Source organism: Chamaea fasciata, unplaced genomic scaffold (assembly GCF_029207755.1).
Source record: "Chamaea fasciata isolate MVZ Bird 193981 ecotype frontalis unplaced genomic scaffold, bChaFas1.0.hap1 SCAF_1, whole genome shotgun sequence".
Lineage (NCBI taxonomy): Eukaryota > Metazoa > Chordata > Aves > Passeriformes > Sylviidae > Chamaea > Chamaea fasciata.
In genome coordinates this window covers 42,839,813-42,847,262 of record NW_027094086.1, presented here as the reverse complement: position 1 = coordinate 42,847,262, position 7,450 = coordinate 42,839,813, and the positions used below count along the sequence as shown (strand labels likewise).

General features: G+C 44.5%; 1 protein-coding gene across 1 annotated transcript in view; it reads left to right on the top strand.

The window, feature by feature from the left end:
- The first annotated feature begins 435 nt into the window (after positions 1 to 435).
- The window catches only part of MAPRE2 (microtubule associated protein RP/EB family member 2), a 98,056-nt gene continuing 91,041 nt past the window's right edge, over positions 436 to 7,450 (top strand). Inside the window, exon 1 of the mRNA XM_066181732.1 lies at positions 436 to 487. The gene's annotated coding sequence lies outside the window, so the exon portion shown is untranslated. The remainder of the gene's footprint in view (positions 488 to 7,450) is intronic.

The window sequence follows — 7,450 nt, the reverse complement described above, 5'->3', positions numbered from 1 at the left end:
GGAAGGGAAGGGAAGGGAAGGGAAGGGAAGGGAAGGGAAGGGAAGGGAAGGGAAAGGAAGAAAAGAAAAGAAAAGAAAAGAAAAGAAAAGAAAAGAAAAGAAAAGAAAAGAAAAGAAAAGAAAAGAAAAGAAAAGAAAAGAAAAGAAAAGAAAAGAAATATAATCTAGAAATACTAAGTAAATAAAACGCACAACAAAGTAACAACAACAACAACAACAACAATAATAATAATAATGATAATAGTAACTGGGTGCAGGCGCGGGTTGGTGCAGTCCATGCCCAGCGCGTGGAAGCGGCCGGGGCGGGATGTAGCCGGCGGGGCAGGGAAGGGCACTGTCCCGGGGCTCGGTGCGTGCCCGGAGCGGCTCCCGCGGCACCTCCCGCGCGGGGCGGGGCGCGGAGGGGCGGGCGGACAAAGCCGGGCTGTCAGCGGGGCGGGCGGGAGAAAGGAAAAGCGGCGGCTGCTGCCGGCGGGGAGCGGAGCAGGTGAGGCGAGGGCCGGGGCTGTGCCACGCTGGCACCGGGAGCGGCCGGGCGGGACGGGGGCGGCTCTACGCGCCCCGGGCGAGCGCCTCGCCCCGCGGGGGACGGGACGGGACAGGACGGGCGCGATCCCTTCACCCGTGGGCAGCTCGGGGAGGAGGGCGGTGATGGCCGGCGCTCTGATTCACCCGCTGCCTGTGGGTTCGAAAGTACTTTGAGAAAGGAGAGAAGAGCTTACTGCTCCCTGCTCTTAAAAAAAAATAAGGAAGTGAAATTCAGCGCTGTGACGGTGCTAAAACAACCTCCTGACTCGAACAGAGTCCGCTACCCTGTGGCAGTGAAGCCGGAAAAATCCCGGGAGTATTATGCTGAGTTGCATCACTTAGAGACTAATTAGTATTTAGCGGGCTGAAGGACCAAGAAACGTGTTTGTGTGTTTGTTTTGTTTCTGTGAATAGTTGGGAAGCAGAAGAGTTGTTGGCTGGCTCTGTGGTGCGCTGTGTTCATGTATTTAAAATCCTTCAGTATACAACCAGTTTGCATGTCCCTGCTGAGCTTCAAGCATCCAAAAAAGCTTCTGGTAACGGAGCTTTCCTTCAGTGTGCTGCATGGTAGGAAAGCTTTGTGATAAATAAATCCCATTCCAGGGAAAGCACTTAAAAGCCTGATGATTCAGCATGCTGCATCCACTGACCAAGGGTGACAACTCCTTCGAGGAAGGATGCAGCACTGTGGGCAGATATAAACATTACCTGAAGCTACAAGCTTCCCATGCTGTAGTGGCACAAGTGAGTGAGGTTGTGCCAAAAAAACAAGCCCCCCCGCCCAGTTACTACCAATTTTTAATTTTAAAAAGCTTCTTCTGATAATTCAAATGAACAACCCTCTGCTGCTTTCTGCGGTGAGTGAGTTATAGTCCTTTTTGTACTTGCTTCCCAAGGGAATAGTTGCTTTTTATCTGTGGCCCCAAACTGTGTAGCAAATGAATTGAGGCTAATAACTCATTGCTCATAACTTAAGGTAGCAAGAAATCTAAAGCTGTAGAGAAGGTGAGAACTTTTTACAAGAAATGCTGTGACAATTTTGCTATGTTTTAAGAGAAGATAAACACCGAGACAGATGACATTTGAGAAGTGGAATAGCAGAATTGTATTTCAGACAAAGCCTCGTGCAGCTCAAAGGTTATTTTGGTAAGTTGCACTTGCTCTTCAAAAGACAATCTCTTTTAAAAGTCTAATGAACCATGTAAAGACTTCTACAGGAATGCTATTGCATCGTGAATCTAGTCAGACTTCTGACTGCTTCAGTGAAGAGCTGAGTATTTAGAAGTATCATCTCGAGGGCATGTTGAGGTATTTGTTATTCACCAGCAGTATGAGCATCTGTACACACTGTCATGTCAGGATGCCCAGGTCAGGAGCTGAATGCTCTCCAAATCCTTGGTGTACTCACACTCTGTCTTTTCTCTGAGATACAGGGACCCCTGCTTTAATCCTTGTTTATGTCTTTACTCACACAACTGGATGCGCAGGGTGGGCCTTTACCCAATGAATGAGAAAATAAAAAGAGCACAAACTGTCTTTGTCTCACACAGGGTTTGTCAGCAGCCACTGCTGCAACTGAATGGCTTCTTGTTAGTGAAGCCCTAGCAGTGAAAATCATCCCCAAAGCTGAGGACAGGAGGGTTATGACCCCTTAGCTCGCCTCCTGCCTTATCCTGTGGGTGAAGGTAAACTCTCCATCTTTCTAAAAACACTCAACATTTATGGTACTACTGCAATAGTGAAGTTTCATACTGTCCCTAGTAGGGAAAGTTGACTGAGATGCTACAAAAATCTGTTTAGATTCAACCAAAGGCTTCAGAAATGATCAGCAATTGATGAATTTGACTTTTCCTGAAGGTGAGCATGGTTTCTTTCAATCTGCCTCCAATTATCCTACAAAATCCATGAGCTACTTCAGTTTCCTAAGGAGAAAAGATCAACTTATTAAGAAGGGAAAAGGTCAGGGACAGCAGCAGGTGGAGCAGTCAATGTGTTGCAGGCTTGGTGTATATGAAACACCCCATGGAGATATTTCAAGACACACACCTTATGGAGATATTTCAAAGATGGGAAAGTGTGGATATTTTTCTATGACCTCATTTTTTGAGACATGCCATGGGAGGGAGCATGGTATAACTTGGCCAATTGTCCTGTCAGGCTGGATCAGAATGCCTGGTGGTCAGGTTTAATCATTTGGTGGTATCTTCTGCTTATTTAAAACTTTTGGCATTTGGCCACTTACCAGGTACCTCTTTGGGTACCTGGAGCTCCTGGAGTTGGTCCAGCTGAGGGCTATGAAGATGGTTAAGGGGCTGGAGCATCTCTGTTATGAGAAAAGGCTGAGCGAGCTGGGCCTGTTCAGCCTCCAGAAGAGATGACTGAGAGGGGACCTCATCAATGTCTGTAAGCATCTGATGGAAGAGTGCCAAGAGGATGGGGCCAGGCTCTTCTTGGTGGTGCCAAGCAATAGGACAAGAGGCAATGGGCAGAAGCTGATGCACGGGAAGTTCCACCTGAACATGAGAAAGAACTAGCTGTGCAGAGACTGTGCACTGGGACAGATTGCCCTGAGGGGTTGTGGTGTCTCCCTCACTGGAGAGACTGACTCCAGAACTGTCTGGATGCAATTCTGTGCCTTGTGCTTTAGGATGACCCTGCTTGAGTAGGGAGGTTGGACCAGATGGCCACTGTGGTGGTTTTCCAGCCTTGCCCCTCCTGTAATTTTGTGATTCTGTGATTTTTGAAGGTTAAGTCTTCCTACAGCATGCCCCTTCCTCTGAGAAGCAAAAGGGTCTCTTGTGTCATCACTATTGCTTCTCAGGCAAGAGAAGCTTCTTGTCCACAAGGGCAGCAGGCATCACTCACTTGGGAGGACATAAAATCTGTTTCAAGTGCATTGGAAATAACCTATGTATTGATGATGCTGACTGGTAGTCTTGGACTGGGAGAGTTATTTCAGCTTTGTGATTTTGTTTGTAATGTCCTCTGTTAGTTTTAGTCTAAATATTCTAAATTTAAGGCCCCTCTCTGATGACAGAACTCTCAAATCAGGTTTCTTTCAGCTCTTACATGTCCAAGTATTCTCAGCTATTTGTCATCTGGCTATCTGGCCAGATTTCTGTATTATTTCTGAACAGTGTTCCAAATGCCAGTGAAACATTAGGAGGAGTTAAAAAACAAATTATATCCCCTCCACCGCACCACACCCACCCTCCCAAATGGATAACCACAATAATTTATTGTTGTGGTTTAACCCCAGTGGGCAATTAAGTACCATGCAGCAGTTTGCTCCCTGCCCCCGCAGTGGGTTGGAAAGAAAAAGTAAGCCTTATTGGCTAAGAGCAGTTTAAGGTTTGAAAAAAAATACAGTAATAATAACATACCCCTAATATTAAATATGCTGTCCTCACTGTGCACCCTCCTGGATTCTTGTGTGGCTCCTCACTTGCAGAGTAAGAGACATTGAAAAGTCCTTGGCTCAGGGTAAGCACTACTTAGGAACAGCCGACACATCAGTGTGTTATCAACATTATTCTCGTACTAAATCCAAAATGCAGAGCACAGTAGTACCAGCTGCTGAGAAGAAAAAGAACTCTGTCCTACCCAAACAGGGACACTTAATAATTGAAAAACAAATCTGGGGGCTTTCAAAATTACTAAAACTTTGGCTGACACATATAATTAGAATTTACCTTAGGATTGCTTTTAACTTTATCCTGTTTCCCTTAAGCCTTGCGACGTTGAAACCTTAATACAGTCAAGTTTTATTTTTTAAATAGCTTAATTCCAAAAGAGGGAGAAACATTAGACTAATGCAATTAGGTGAGTGGAATGCATTTTCCCTGGGGCGGCTCTGGAGAGTGATACTATATCATGTTAAAAACTGCAAGTGATTGTGTCAGACGGAGTTGGGCTGGGCAGATGTTGGCGTGAAGCATGGGAGGGTGAACTGCAGCTGATGCAGAGAGTCCCAGTGGGAAGATGTTGACAGCATTGCTCTGAGTCACTGAGGGCCCAAAAAACAACTCTGTCATGATGGCACACATGGTGGTGTTGGGTGAAGTTCAAGTGAGATCCCGAGCCTTTCAGCACCTTTATGTATGTTATTTCTTTTAGCGCAGGTACATGTACACATGAGTGTATATAAACTCAGTGTTTTGGCCCAGCTCCTCTGAGCAAAGCTACAACTGCTAATGTGAAATCCTTGCAGTTTCAGTGGGGCTTGATTTGTCAGTAATGGAAAGGTGCGGGAATGTGGGCAATTCGCCGTACAGCTTTTGCCACATGGATCCTGCAGATCCTCTTTGCTGACAGACTCCACTACTAGTCTGTGTCTAGGAGCAGTGAACCTGAAGACTGAACTCTGGCAGAGCAGTGGGTGCTCTCAGGGCAGCAAGAGAAACTGGTGTTTAGTCTGCCTGCAGGAAAGATGGGGAAAGTGCCTCAGGCAAGGTGTTGTTTTCAAGGGGTTTGAAAAGACACTTCACTGACTGTAAGGAAGAAGCGGTGACTAGTCTTCTGCCTTTGGGAAAGTCCGATGAGAGGAAAGGAGGTGCTGGCAGCAGGGTTTAGGAGAGGGAGAGAAGAATGCAAAACCTGAACTGCAGGGAAAGGATCCCAAAACCAAGAATGTTCTAGGAAAGTTGTCAGGGGAAGCGTTTATCATGTTATTATTTAATTGGATCTGAGAACAGTTTCACGTTGTGTTTGTCCCCGATGAGCTGGAGCTGTGCCCCAGCGCGCAGTCGCAGGACAGGCAGGATTAAGGCTCAGACCTGTTCTGGGAGCGGTGCCCAGGGTCAGCAGCCAGCAGCAGGGCTGCCCTGTGCTATTTATATTATGGCCATGACCAAAAAGTGTTTTAAAAGGACCGAAGGAAAGCAATCCTGCTAACAGAGCCCCTCTAGCAAGAGAACAGCTTCATGAGGGGCAAGTCTGCTCACATATGATCAACAACTGCTGCCCTAAAGAGGGGACAGTTCTTCACAGTGGTCCAAAAAGATGCCGAACGGTAGTGAAGAGGAGGAGGATATGTAGTAGAGAAGATGAAAACATGCCAAAATTTTGGGGGAGAGTCTCAGTGATCTTGGTTAAATGCTTCCTCAGACCCAGAAACTCTTGTTTCTTGTGCTGAAGAGTTTTACAGTCAACTAGCTTCGTTCCCCTGAGCCTTTAAAAGCCTCAGATGTCAAATTTGTCCTATTTAAAGTTCAGGCGTGGTTCTCTTAGTAAGAGTTTAATCTTTAACCTGGTCTGTTCTGAGAATAGCTCACCATGTTACTTTTCCCTTCTGGGAAGAAACCAGTAGCATTTCTTCAGCAGGGCAATTTCAGATATTGAGTACACCATTTACTTGAGTTTACTCTTTTCCTTAAATGATAAAATTAGTAGGGTCCTAACACTGGATAATCTACCATAGATATAAATGAAAAACTTTCAGGTTGGTCTAATTACCAATGCCAAACCACATAAATGTATCAAGTTGTCAGAAAATACAAATCCTGCATAAATTTGACAGGTGAGAAGGAGGTAAGAATACAGGTCTATCAGCTCTAAGCTAAGACACCTAAATTGTTTTAATCTAGTAAATCTTGATAGAATCATTAAAGTCCACCGGGCAAATGTGTCTCTCATCTCTCTGCATGGTTAGTTTGTACAACATGCAGTGTGAAATGGCCAAATATCTTCTCAGGCTGCTCCTTATGGAGGAGTTTTATTAAAATGGGCTTTGGTCGGGTAACCATTTTATGCCTCAATTAATCCTGGGTAGAGTACAGACTAGTGACAATCTCTTCAGAGAGTTTGAATGACACTGTAAGTAAAGCGTGTTACATTTTATCAAAGGAAAACAATGTGTTTTGTTTGGCTTTACTATATTCAGACTAAGTAGAAACATTCTTGAAGCTTCTTTGCAATATGGCACCTGAAACTAACCTTGGATCTCATGACTCGTCTCTACTGGGAATGTGACATCCCTTACTGTTCTGAATCCAAGAATATTTCCAAGTCAGACGCAAAAACACAGACTAAGAGGCAACATGGAAGCAATACATGAATACCTCTCTTGATTTCCATCAGAGTCCAGAATTCTTCATGTCTGATATTAGTTCAGAAGACACTGTCTTGCAAGAGTACTTGCAAATGCAAATATTGTTCAGCAGTGTTTAAGTCTTGTGGATTTAATGGCCAAATAAACAGGTTTCCAAGCACCTGCAAGTATTGTCTGCCGTGCTTTGTGAAGTTGGAAATGGCTCCTTGGCAGATGGCATGAGCACATAGTTAGTATTAATAGACCCATACACAAGGAGAGCAGGCGACTTCTGTTTGTAATTAAACTAATCACAGAGGCAGCAGAGAGCTCCTGCCTTATCACTTATCACTGCTTAAATTCCGACTCCCAGACTGCACCAACAGAGCAAATAGTTTCCTTGGCATTTGATGCTCCCCAGTATTGTGTGCTTTGGGGTTTCCCTGAAGTTGTAAGTAGTCAGGGTAGGATATCCCACTCATGCAGCTCGTTCTACTTCAACAGGTTAGTCTGCAGGTCTGCTATAGCAGAGCTAAATGATTGCCAAACAATTGGGTATTTAAATCCACTGACACAAAAAAAGTGTGCAACATAAACAGACTAACACTTAAAGCTGTTAATTTAGTTCTTTTCTGTTAGCTTTTGCATCTTTTTTCTTGCAGCTCAAGCTCTCAAACATTATTAAGTGCAGTAACTTTTTATAGTCAGTGCTATTCCTTTCAACCCCATTAACCCTTTAATTCCCTCATGAATTTTGGCTTCAATCATAATAATGGGAGATATTATCAACAGAAAGCAGGACATTTAGAGCTAAAAGAGACCGGGTATTGGCAATTGGTTGTGAACATCTTTATGTGTCATTAGCAAGCCCCAGAAATTTTCTAGAAATATACA